This window comes from Tursiops truncatus, chromosome 7 (assembly GCF_011762595.2).
Source record: "Tursiops truncatus isolate mTurTru1 chromosome 7, mTurTru1.mat.Y, whole genome shotgun sequence".
Classification (NCBI taxonomy): Eukaryota; Metazoa; Chordata; class Mammalia; order Artiodactyla; family Delphinidae; genus Tursiops; species Tursiops truncatus.
Window position 1 is genome coordinate 5,478,497 of NC_047040.1, and position 11,190 is coordinate 5,489,686.

At 55.6% G+C, this 11,190-nt stretch overlaps 1 protein-coding gene and 1 long non-coding RNA gene across 4 annotated transcripts in view; one reads left to right on the forward strand and one right to left on the reverse strand.

The window, feature by feature from the left end:
- Window positions 1-11,190, reverse strand: part of SH3BP4 (SH3 domain binding protein 4) — a 95,729-nt gene that overhangs the window by 21,376 nt on the left and 63,163 nt on the right. The window contains exon 1 of one of the 3 annotated variants that reach the window (XM_033859488.2): window positions 769-4,169. The exons of the other annotated variants lie outside the window; for them this stretch is intronic. The gene's annotated coding sequence lies outside the window, so the exon portion shown is untranslated. Of the gene's footprint in view, window positions 1-768; window positions 4,170-11,190 lie in introns of those variants that run through there. 3 annotated transcript variants of the gene reach the window in all.
- On the forward strand, window positions 3,226-7,168 carry LOC141279125 (uncharacterized). Its single transcript, XR_012332911.1, has 3 exons — window positions 3,226-3,360; window positions 5,852-5,913; window positions 6,730-7,168. It is a non-coding gene; the product is annotated as an uncharacterized lncRNA (long non-coding RNA).

Genomic DNA, 11,190 nt, shown 5'->3' on the forward strand with positions numbered 1-11,190 from the left:
ACTCCCCGGATTCTATGCCCACTTTATGCCCGTCTCATCTGTTCTGTCGCTGCACACAGCCCCGGCAGTGTTCCCTATCCTGCTGTTTGCACTCCCTCTTCCTGGGGCACAATGAGGCTTGTGAGATCTGCTTGAGCGCCTGGCCGGCCCATTCATTAGTCAAAGAGGAGGACAAAACAGGATCTGTCCACACCGCGAGTTCCAGGGTTCAGGGAAGGGGAACTAAATCTCCTTCTGCCCAGAAAGTGGCTGGTCCCATCGTAGGAACAGCCACCGCTGGCAAGCAGCACTTGGCATCGCTGCAGTGGGTTTGAGGGGACGGCTCCCTAAATCCTCCCTGGACCCCAAATAAACAAACACAAATAAGACACACGTGGCCACTTGTGGATATAAGGTATTCTTGTGTGACTTCTGCAGACGAAACGTGGTATATTCACTGGATCACTGTGCTGTTACCAAGCCAGCAAAGGAAATGTTTGTGGGAAAGAACACAGATTCTCTCCTTAGGCCTCGGTTTCTCTGGGAAACGGGCACCCGGGCATGTGGCGGGTTCTGGAGGTGAACAAGGTGACTGGCTCCAAGCAGACCTCTCACCAGGGCCAACGGACAGGAAAGGACCTGCCAGGAGCCAATTTCAGAGCAGGGAACTTCACATGCTCTCCCAGAGCGGACCTGGGCAGGCAACGCTCCAGCTGGCCACAGCACTCGGAGCAGGGGGGTACCCAAGGGCAGGTGAATTTCACCCCAGTATGGCTGGGTTCACGTAACCTGTCCTCAGGTCCCTTGTTCTTTGACTGCTGTCCACAGGCAGCTGGAAATTCGTCTTCTGACACAGGTGGGTGGCCCTCCTCATGCGAGGGACCTGGGGGCCCAGCGCCACCCTCTGCAGCTTCTGCAGCGGGGATGACACAGCCCGGCCCCAGGCTCTGCGTGCAGTAACCATGCAGCAAGCAGACGGAGTTTGCATCCACGCTCTGTGTCTCCCGGGGATGACCCTGAGGTAAACAGCTTACACAAGATTCACTTTCATCTTTGTAACATGGGATAGTAACAGCACTGTTCTGATTTGATTTGCGTGAAGGAGAAAAAGAGAACCCAGGCAAGGCGCTGAGAACAAGGGGCAGGGCTCAGTGACTACGGGAACCCCCCCACCGCCTCGGCCAACGCAGGCGCGCATCAGCAGCCCCAGTCCTGGCTCTGAGGGGCCCGCTGGCAGTGGCTCCAAGGTGGATTCCATGTCATCCCGAGGCCACAGAGGCCGCATTCCTGCACCTGAACACCCTGGAGAGAAGACCTGGGTTATGGGCTGAGCGCGTCCCCCTCCAAATTCATTTGTTAAAGTTCTAACACCCAGTGTGGTTATATTTGGAGGAGAGGTCTTTGCCGGGGGGCGGGGAGGGATGAGGTTAGATGAGGTGGGTGGAATCAGGGCTCTTACAGGAGGAGGCACCAGAGAGCTCGCTTCTCTCTCTGCTGTTTGCCAGGTGAGGACACAGCAAGAAGGCAGCCGTCTGCAAGCCAGGAATCGGGCCCTCACCCAAGATCTAAATCAGCACCTTGGTCCTGGGCTTCGCAAACTCCAGAAATGTGAGGAAATAAATTTCCATTGTGTAAGCCCCCCATCCTACGGCATTTTGTTACAGCAGCCCTAGCTGACTCATGCTGCGTGTGCGGAGGGCAGAAGGGGAGAGCAAGGGCCCTGTCATCCTCAGGGCCAGGGGGCCTAGACACACATGCACAGGAGGCGGGACAGCAGTGGCTGCCTCTCTGGGGAGGGAGCAAAGGTGGGCCCGGGGGTGACACGTCCCTTAAATACATGCCCAACCTGCACCCAGACCGCCGTTCCTCCCACCCACATCCCATCCTGGAGTTCTCCAGTCCATCCGGAACACCCCCCGCAAAATACACACACACACACACACACACACACACACACACACACACACAGATACACACAGATACACACAGACACAGACACACACACACAGATACACACACACACAGACACACACACACAGATACACACAGACACACACAGATACACACAGACACACACAGACACACAGATACACACACACACAGATACACAGACACACACAGACACAGACACACACAGACACACACACACACACACACACACACACACACACACACACACACACACTTCTATTTGTGACTCACGGATCAGCACTCACAAACATGCCAGTTATTTGAAGGAAGGGGTGAAGCACCTGGATGGTTTCCCCAGCTGAGTGGGATCCCAGATTACTTCCATGCCTGCCCTGTGCCGTTACAACGGACGTGACCACGCGCTCGGACTCCCTTTCCCTCACAGAACCATGCACGGAGCTGGGCCTCCAGGAGAGCACAGCACTGACCCAGCTGGAGGCAGAGGCAGCTGTGGCCAGGAAGTGCTGCCCGGCGTTGTCTCCCGGTCCCCACGCAGTTGCATGGCTCCTCCGCATGCAGGGTCCACCCTCTAGCCGGGGACACCGGCCCCCACCCATCAGCCGCGGTGGCCGCACGGCTCTGTCCGCACAGGCTGTGTCGGAGCCAGACCAGATACCTGGTCACCGGGCTGTCATGGCTCTGCCCCGACCAGGCAGCCTGTGGCCACGTGTGGAGCTGTTTACTGAGACGAGAGAACGTGAAAATACTTCGGATCCAAAAGATGAAGCCTCGTTTCCCAGCGGGAATCAACGCAGAGGATAAAATGGGATTCGTGGGTGGGCGGGCGGGGAGGAGAGCTTTATGATGGTTTTGAGCCCGCAGCCTGTGTGTGACGGGTGGGCTGTCACATTAATGACAATTCCTACCTGAGATTCTGGGTCTGACCGGGCCTCTTGGGAGGCGGCAGCCGGACACAGGGGAAGGAGCTGTGGGTTACGGCCAGGGGATGCGGGTTACGGCCAGGGGATGCGGTTAGCTGCGGGATCTGACGGTCCCCGCCCAGGCCAGGCTGCTCCCGGGACTGGGACTGAGAGGCACGCCCAGAGAGGGGACCACCCTTCCTGCTGCACGTCCTCCAGGCCCCCCACCCCACAGGCTCCTGCTCAGGACACGGGAACCCCAGCAGCGGGGCGTGTCAGGACAAAGGACGCCAGGGCTCTCCCAGGGCAGCGCATCCTGACCACGCTTCGAGAGATGGAGAGAACGAGGCCCCGGTCCTGGCCCCCACCGCCCTTGGGAGTGTTACCGAGTCCCACTCAACATGGGGGTGCGGAGCACCTAGTGGAGGGTTTTAGAAGAAGCCCAGACGGGCGCAGTCTCGAGGCCTTACTGCACAGCCCTGCTCCCGAGGACCCCAAGGCCTGCTGTAGCAGCGAGGCTCCGCAGAACCGGGCCGGCTGCCCAGAGGAGGTGAGGTGCGCCTGGGTTCTAAGCGGGGTGGGCGGGGGGCATAGCCAGGCAGCGCAGGGCACGCAGGCCTGGAGGACACGGCGGGCCGAGCACAGCAGAAGCTGGAGGGCAGGGGCCAGATCATGACGGCCAAGGGTCTGGCCTCGGCCCTGGACGCTCCGGGAAGCCCCAGGAGGCTTCTGATGACATAAATGGAAGCAGCAATGCCGTTCTGTCTTTGAAAACTACTGACACAGTTTAGGAGAAGCTGCTGAGAGAGCTGGTGGAGGGGAGAGACACAGGTGGACATGCCAACGGAGAAGGGCCATCCAGACGAGCTCCAGCCCGCCTCAAAGCCCCACACAGACGGCCACGTCCTCAACAGAGGAGCTGGCTGAAGTCCGGATGGGGTGGATTTGACCCAGGGCTGGGAGAGTGATAGCCGAGAACTCAGCTGAGGCCCCTACAGGACACTGGGACCGCTTGCCAAGGGCGGCCAAGGAAAACGGAAATTAACATTTAAGAGCGATCAGATTCCTGCCGCCCCTGCCAACAAGGCAGGAGGGCTGGGGGCGAGGCGGGGGAGGGCCGCGGAAAGCAGGGCCTCAGGGCTGGGCAGGGAGAACAGAGCACAGACCACCACTGGGACTCTGTGAGACAGATCCTTGTTTCTGTTTTGTCACTGATGGGGGACACAGTGATTACCCTGAGCCGCTGTGTGTTAGCAGCTACATAAAGAGATGTGCAGTCCTTTTAAAACACAGATACACGCCCTGAGCTTGCCATTCAAGGAAGGTGGAAGCCACTAACTGCACGGCCCTGACAACGTCGCCACTTACCAGCCGGCGACTGAAGTCTGAGTCTGATTCCCGGACCACCAGGAGCCTCGTTCACAGGAGCTTCAATGCGCCCATTCACTCTCTCTTCCTCGGGACCAGGACCCTTTTGTCCCGTGATGCTCAATGCCCCGTGGGCTGCCCAGAATGGCAACTTTTCCCAGGGGCAGGGGGAGACCGTCCTTGGAGCCAGTCCTGACATCCACCAATACATTTGCAGAGAGTGCAGACACCAACCTTCGCCTCGGGCATGTTATTTTATAGCAGAGAAAGACAGGCAGGCAGCCTGGCTGGGCCACGCCTGGGGGCTCGCCCCTCCTGGCACCTCCGTGAGCTGACACCCTCAGGGTGAGGGCTCAGGGCTGAGGCTCTCTGTCTCCGCCTCCTCCAGACCCCAACGGAGGCGCAGCTACAAGATGCTGTCAGCTTCCCGCCCTGCTTCACAGAGCTCACCACACCTTTGCGGCTGCCTGTGGCAGTCAGATCCCTGAATACTCCCTCCCTGGTGCAATCCATATGTGACCTTAATTTTCTCAAAGGTCCCTCCTGCAGCTCAAAACCCTCCAGGTGTGACTTGCTTTTAAAGGTGGACATCCCGCCCTGGCACTCAGAGCCCTCCACTGCTAGGCTCACCTGGGCACCCAGGTTTATCACTTACCTCCACCCCCATGTGAACCAGGGACACACTTCTCAAGCATATGTGTTTCACCTTCCGGAGCTCGCTGCCCTCACCTGTGGCACCAGGAAAAGCGCCTTCTCTCTCCCCACCCTCTTTCTGCTCCGCCCTCCTCCCCGCAGCCCTGCAAGCTCCAGGTTGACTCAATGTGCTGACCTCAGCTCTGTAGCCAGTATCCTGCAGCCTCAAATTCAAGTGGCCCAAGTTCAAGGCCACGCCACTTGAATTAATCCCTGCTTCATTAGAAAATAATGTGGGAAACTGAGTTATTTGTAGTGAGGTGGATGGACCCAGAGTCTGTCATACAGAGTGAAGTAAGTCAGAAAGAGAAAAACAAGTATCATGTGCTAACACATATATATGGAATCTAAAAAAAAAATGGTTCTGAAGAACCTAGGGGCAGGGCAGGAATAAAGACGCAGACGTAGAGAATGGACTTGAGGACACGGGGAGGGGGAAGGGGAAGCTGGGATGAAGTGAGAGAGTGGCATGGACATATACACACTACCAAATGTAAAATAGATAGCTAGTGGGAAGCAGCCGCATAGCACAGAGAGATCAGCTCGGTGTTTTGTGACCACCTAGAGGGGTGGGATAGGGAGGGTGGGAGGGAGACCCAAGAGGGAGGAGATATGGGGATATATGTATATGTATAGCTGACTCGCTTTGTTATACAGCAGCAACTAACACACCATTGTAAAGCAGTTATACTCCAATAGAGATGTTAAAAAAAGAAAAGAAAAGAACGTGGGGGTAGACGACCTGATGCTCTGATCTGCTCTACAATGAGCTCACAAAGGTTCACTAACACTGCATTTTACTGCATGTTATACTACTAGTATATATTGCTATACGCTATGCTGTTTTTTCTATTTTTTAACCATTTCTCTATTTTCTTATTTAATTTTTATTATTATTACTTTCATTATTAATTATTTTTACCATTTTCTTATTTATGTACATATTTCAAAATGTTCACAACAAAACATTTTTAAATTAGGAAAGTAATACCAGGAAAACTTCATCACCTGCCTTTCCACGAGGGACGCGTCAGGAACGAAGGTGTGTGTGTGTCTGTGTGTCTTCTATTGACTGGGAAAAACTCTACGGAGCCCTAAACCCAAATGCCCAGGCGGCCTGAGCCCCCTCACAGCACAGGTGGCCGTGGCTGGGCTCCCACTTACCGACAAGTGACCCTTGAACGCCAGATTCAATCACCGAGGGCTCCCCTTTAGGACTGATGGACATCCAGCACCTCCCAGGTCCAAACCCAACTTGGGGTTTGCCCCAAACCTCCTCCCCAACTTCACCATCTCAGCCCACAGGTGAAGGGCTCACTCAGCCGGCCCCAAAGCCCATGTCCCTCCCCAGCGGCCCCTCCCTTACCCTCTCTCTGTGGAGGGTGTGCACTGCGTGTGTGCACGCCACCACGGGCAGCTCCGGCTGAGCTCCCCTCAGCACCTCCACGCCACTGTCACCGCTCAACTCATCAATCAGCTCCCTTCCACCAGGTCTCACGTGTCCAGCTCTGCCTTCCCACAGTCCACCCCTCCATTAGCAGTCCGGACTTTAAAAAAAGCCAGTCGGGACTCTGTTCAAAACCCTCCAAAGCTCCTTAGTCTTTGTGCTTACAGTGCCCTCGAGGCCAGCATCCTGGGTCCTGCTGGCTCTTTGGTCCCGTTTCTTGAAGTTCTCTCCCTCCCACTGCAGGGCCTTTGCACATGCTGTTCCTGCATCCTGGGAGGCCCCTGCCTATTATTCGCCAGACTGGATCCCTCACTGCGTTCAAGCGTCTGCAACAGCAACACCCCTCAGCCCACCCTCTTCCCCTACTTTCCTTTTTAACACTAGATATACCCTGTGCTCTTCGCTTTCTAGCCTGATTTCTCCAAGAGAACGTAAGCTCCCCGAGGCCACGGGACTCAGCCTGTTTCCTCGCTCCCTGGGTTGTGACAGGCCTGTACAGAGCAGGCTCTCAAACGTGAATGAGCGAATGAACTCCATTTAAATAAAGAATACAGCTTTGGAGCTATCTGGTAGGTATCCCTGGGATAATCTCCTTGAAAGAGCCCAGATCCCCCAAAGTGTCAAATGTCCCCCCAGATGGCTGATGTGACTTAACTATACTCAGCAGGCTAAATTTAGGAATCTTACCCTCTCTTGGAAATCCAAGTTATACATTTCTGAAACACTGGCGGGTTAGCTGCGTGGGCACCTGGGATGTACCTGGGCAGCTTGGCCTACAAGTTTGGCCACCCTCCACTAGGGTCTGGACTTCACCCACGGGCCCCAGGAGCCACCACCTCTCCGGGACAGCCCGCAGCTGCATGCACTCTCGGCCAGGGCGGCCGGCACTGGACCTCAGGACAGCTCAGAAGGGTAGGCTGTGGAAGCCCCTGCATCCCCCATCCCCGAAGCCACGCCTCGACTTGGGAAGCCTCCACTCCCCCCTTCACCTCCACGTGGTAGGAGTCGGGTCTAAGAAGTCGGGACGCTAAAGCTTACTAATGTCTGAGTCACAACTAATGAGCTTTTCTTATCTTTAGTATAAAGGCCAATTCACTTAAGAGAGAAAAGAGCCTGCTGCCAGCTCCTCCCTGGTAACTATGAGGCTGGCCTCTGAACAGACAACACCGTTGTACAAGGACAGACTTACTTACAGATTCCGGTGGCAAACTCGCGACCCCGCACACAGCCCCTCAGCTACCCCTGTGGATCTGCCGCTCCCCAGATCCTAGAATCCCAGAATATTCTTGTGGGGGCCTGTATGCCAACGTTCTGCCCGAGGAACAATTTAAAAACAAACCAACCAAGAAAAATAACGGGACACGAGCATCTGCAGGATGGAGAACACCCTGGTCAGGACCCCAGCGTGTGCACAGCCAAGCGCCAGGTCCTCCGGGTGGCCCAGACCCAGGAAGGTGCAGAAGGAAGGCGCTGGGCCTGGACCCCTCCCGCAGGAGGGCATCGCGCATCGAGACTGCCTTCGGCTACTCCCTGGAGAATTCTGTTCGTGCCTTGTTTAAGATGACTCATTCTCCACATTTGACTTTAATTTCTGGAGTAGGAGTTTCATGTTGATTTCATCAGCTTTCCTCCGGGTTAAAAAGAAAGCATGAGTTTCTACCCGCTCCGGGGGATGTCAGTCACCAGGCTCTGTGGACAGGCACTCCATCCCATCTGTCCCCACCTCACTCTCTCCCCAAGAAAGAACATGTTCCCAAGGATGAAAGTAATCCAGAGATACCCTCCCTCCCAAGCTGATCTGCTTCCTGTGAGCAACTGCCCGAAACCCAACGCCCTGGGCTCCCAACCCAACGGGCTGCCACGGAGAAGCCGACATGCCCGGTCAGGCTGCAGGGATGGACCAGGGACATCTGGTTTCACACCCCCCCACGTTGAGGAAGAGCCCGCGAGGAAGGTGAGCTGGTGGTGACCCAGTGGGGTGACAGTGAGCCTATCTGCGCGCCTGTGGACATCTACGACATCTTTTTCCCTCCAAAGCAAACTGCCCTGGAGGGAGGCCCATCCCACAGACTCCAAACAGCACCCCAGCTCCCCCCGCCTCCTGATCTTTGACCCGACCGGTCTGGGCAACGGCCCAAGTGGAAAGGCAAAACGTGACTGGTGTCCCCTTTCCAGGCTCTCCTCTCTTGGCAGGGAAGGCACAGGCTCCGGTTTCGAGAGCACGGTCCTACACAGCGAAATTCGAACCTTCCCATTGCGGTGGCGGGACACTTCCTCCCACCTACAGGAGCCTGATCTCCAGAACCCTTCTGTATCCACCTGGAGCAGAGCCGAAAGCACTGCCCGGTGGCCTGGAGGAGGGCTGCCTCCTTTGGGGGGAAAGCGCATGGCCCCATCGGAGAGAGGGGACCACAGGGAATCAGCTGGCCGTTCCAGTGTTTGGGATGTATTTCACTTTGGTTCAACTGTGACCTCAATTGATGAGCAGCAGCTATTGGAGGCCTCCAGCCGGCCATCTGGGCAGAGTGATGAGGTTCGCGGGCAGAATCGTGTGTCCTGGTCCCCGGGCGCCTCCCGAGCAGGGGACCACATTGCCTGGGTGAGCAGCCCACGAGAGCTGCACCTACTTCTAGGAACAGGCTCTTGTGTGCAGGCGCTGGGCTGGCAACATGCACATGTTCAAGGCCTTCTCTGTCCACGCAAAGCTGGTGACTCAAGCTCAACACCCCCTCAGGCTCTACGGGGTGCGTGGGAGGGGACCCCGCACTTGTGGGTGCCCCCTTCTCACTTGCTGCTTTTATGGTGTAAAGTGTGATCGTTGGAGAGAGCTGGCCCAATAACTCGGGGTGTTTTCACCAGCCAGTGACAAAGTAAGAAAATCAGCCTGGAGAATCACGGGTTGTGGGTAAGGGTCAGGGAGGGGAAGGGGTGGCCAAGCTCCTCTCCACCGCCTCTGCGGGGCCTGCGCCTCTTACGCCCTGGCTTCTTGTCTCCAGCCTACTTGATGCCCAGTGGCGAGACTGTGCTTCAGGGTGGGCTGGACCAACCCCATCATTTTCTTGGGTAAAAACAACAAACTCAGACTTCCCTGGTGGCACAGTGGTTAAGAATCCGCCTGCCAATTCAGGGGACACAGTTCGATCCCTGGTCTGGGAAGCTCTCACATGCCACGGAGCAAATAAGCCCGCGAGCCACAACTACTGAGCCCACGTGCCACAACTACTGAAGCTCACACGCCTAGAGCCCGTGCTCCGCAACAAGAGAAGCCACTGCAATGAGAAGCCCGTGCACTGCAACAAAGAGTGGCCCCTGCTCGCCGCAACTAGAGAAAGCCCGCGCACAGCAACGAAGACCCAAAGCAGCCAAAAATAAAATAAAATAAAAAATAAATTAATTAAAAAAACAAAACAACAACAATCTCAGCCTCTTCAGAGGCTCCTACAGTCTGCAGACGTCAATCCAAACCTGGCTCGTCTTTCCAGACCCTCCTTGCACTAACTCACCCTCCATGTCCGCGTCACACTCTCGTTTGGATGCCCTGAGCTCGCCAAGCACAGCGACTGTTTCTTTCACTCTGGTCCAAACACCCCCACCATCCCCCGACCTTAAGCCTCCATCTCTCTCCGCACCCCACTGACCTGAAGACCCAACAGTGCCCCCAGTTTCTGCTACGTTAGAACCTACCCATTTGAGAGAGACCCCCGTCAAACAGTGCCTTTGCAGATGGAATCCTACCTCTTCTCTGAGCTCTCTGGGGACTCATCCGTCATCTTCTCTGGACACTTAACTGCTTGCAATCTGGGCATCACAGCTGTGATTCTGCACGTGATTTCTTAGTTCCCTGACAACTACCCTCGTTTCCTCGAAAGCCAACTGGATACCTGGCTCCTCTGTCATCCTCCAGCAGCAAGCACAGTGCCCGGCCCAAGCTGGTGTGTGGTGTCGTCTGTTAAAGGACAAATGCTCCACCCAAACATTGATTCAGCATCACCGTGCAGCGGGGACCACCAAAGACACAAGTGGATGGAGACCTGGTCTTCTCCCTCAACTGCTGATCATTTAGTTGGGATGACAATGTGTGTGAAACTGACCCCAAGAGGAGGGGGAGGGGTGATGCCTCCACCACACCTTCCGGGCCTGCTCGGGACCTTCTGGGCCTGCATGGGGCTGGAAGCCCAGACACCTTGGTTTGCCCAACACACCGTGTGTGCTATGTGGATGCCTTCCACCCACATGTCCTCCTGTCCCATCACCCTGCTGCTGACAAACAATGGCAAGGAGTTCAAAGATGACCCGACACGTGCATGTCAAGTGCTCCCCAAGCATGGGGTTTAGGAGGTCTGGTGGGGTGGGGTCAGCCTCCCCGAGTCACATGGGAAGAGCTGCAGCAGACAGGCTGGGAAGTAAAATCTTGTGATCAGCCCGGACTAGAAAAACTTCCCCACTCTGGTCCCCAGCCAGCGACCAGAAAGAAAAAGCACGATTATCTCTGCAGATGTTACAAAAGACATGAGAAGAGAGGCCCATTCACTTGATGGGCTGGTTGGGGGTAGACTCAGATTCCTGACCCCCGTTTGATGAGTTCAACAAAACTGCAAAACACAAGCACTGGAAGGACTTGTGGTTTCCAAACATTAACCATTGATCTACTGTCTTCCTTCAAAAAAAAATCAAATTACTGGGTTTCCCTGGTGGTCCAGTGGTTAAGACTCCGTGCTCCCAATTCAGGGGGCCCGGGTTCGATCCCTGGTCAGGGAACTAGATCCCACATGCCAGAACTAAGACCCGGAGCAGCTAGCTAGCTAGCTAAATAAACAGATAGATAGATAGATAAATAGATAAATAAATAAATGTTTTAAAAAATCAAATTAT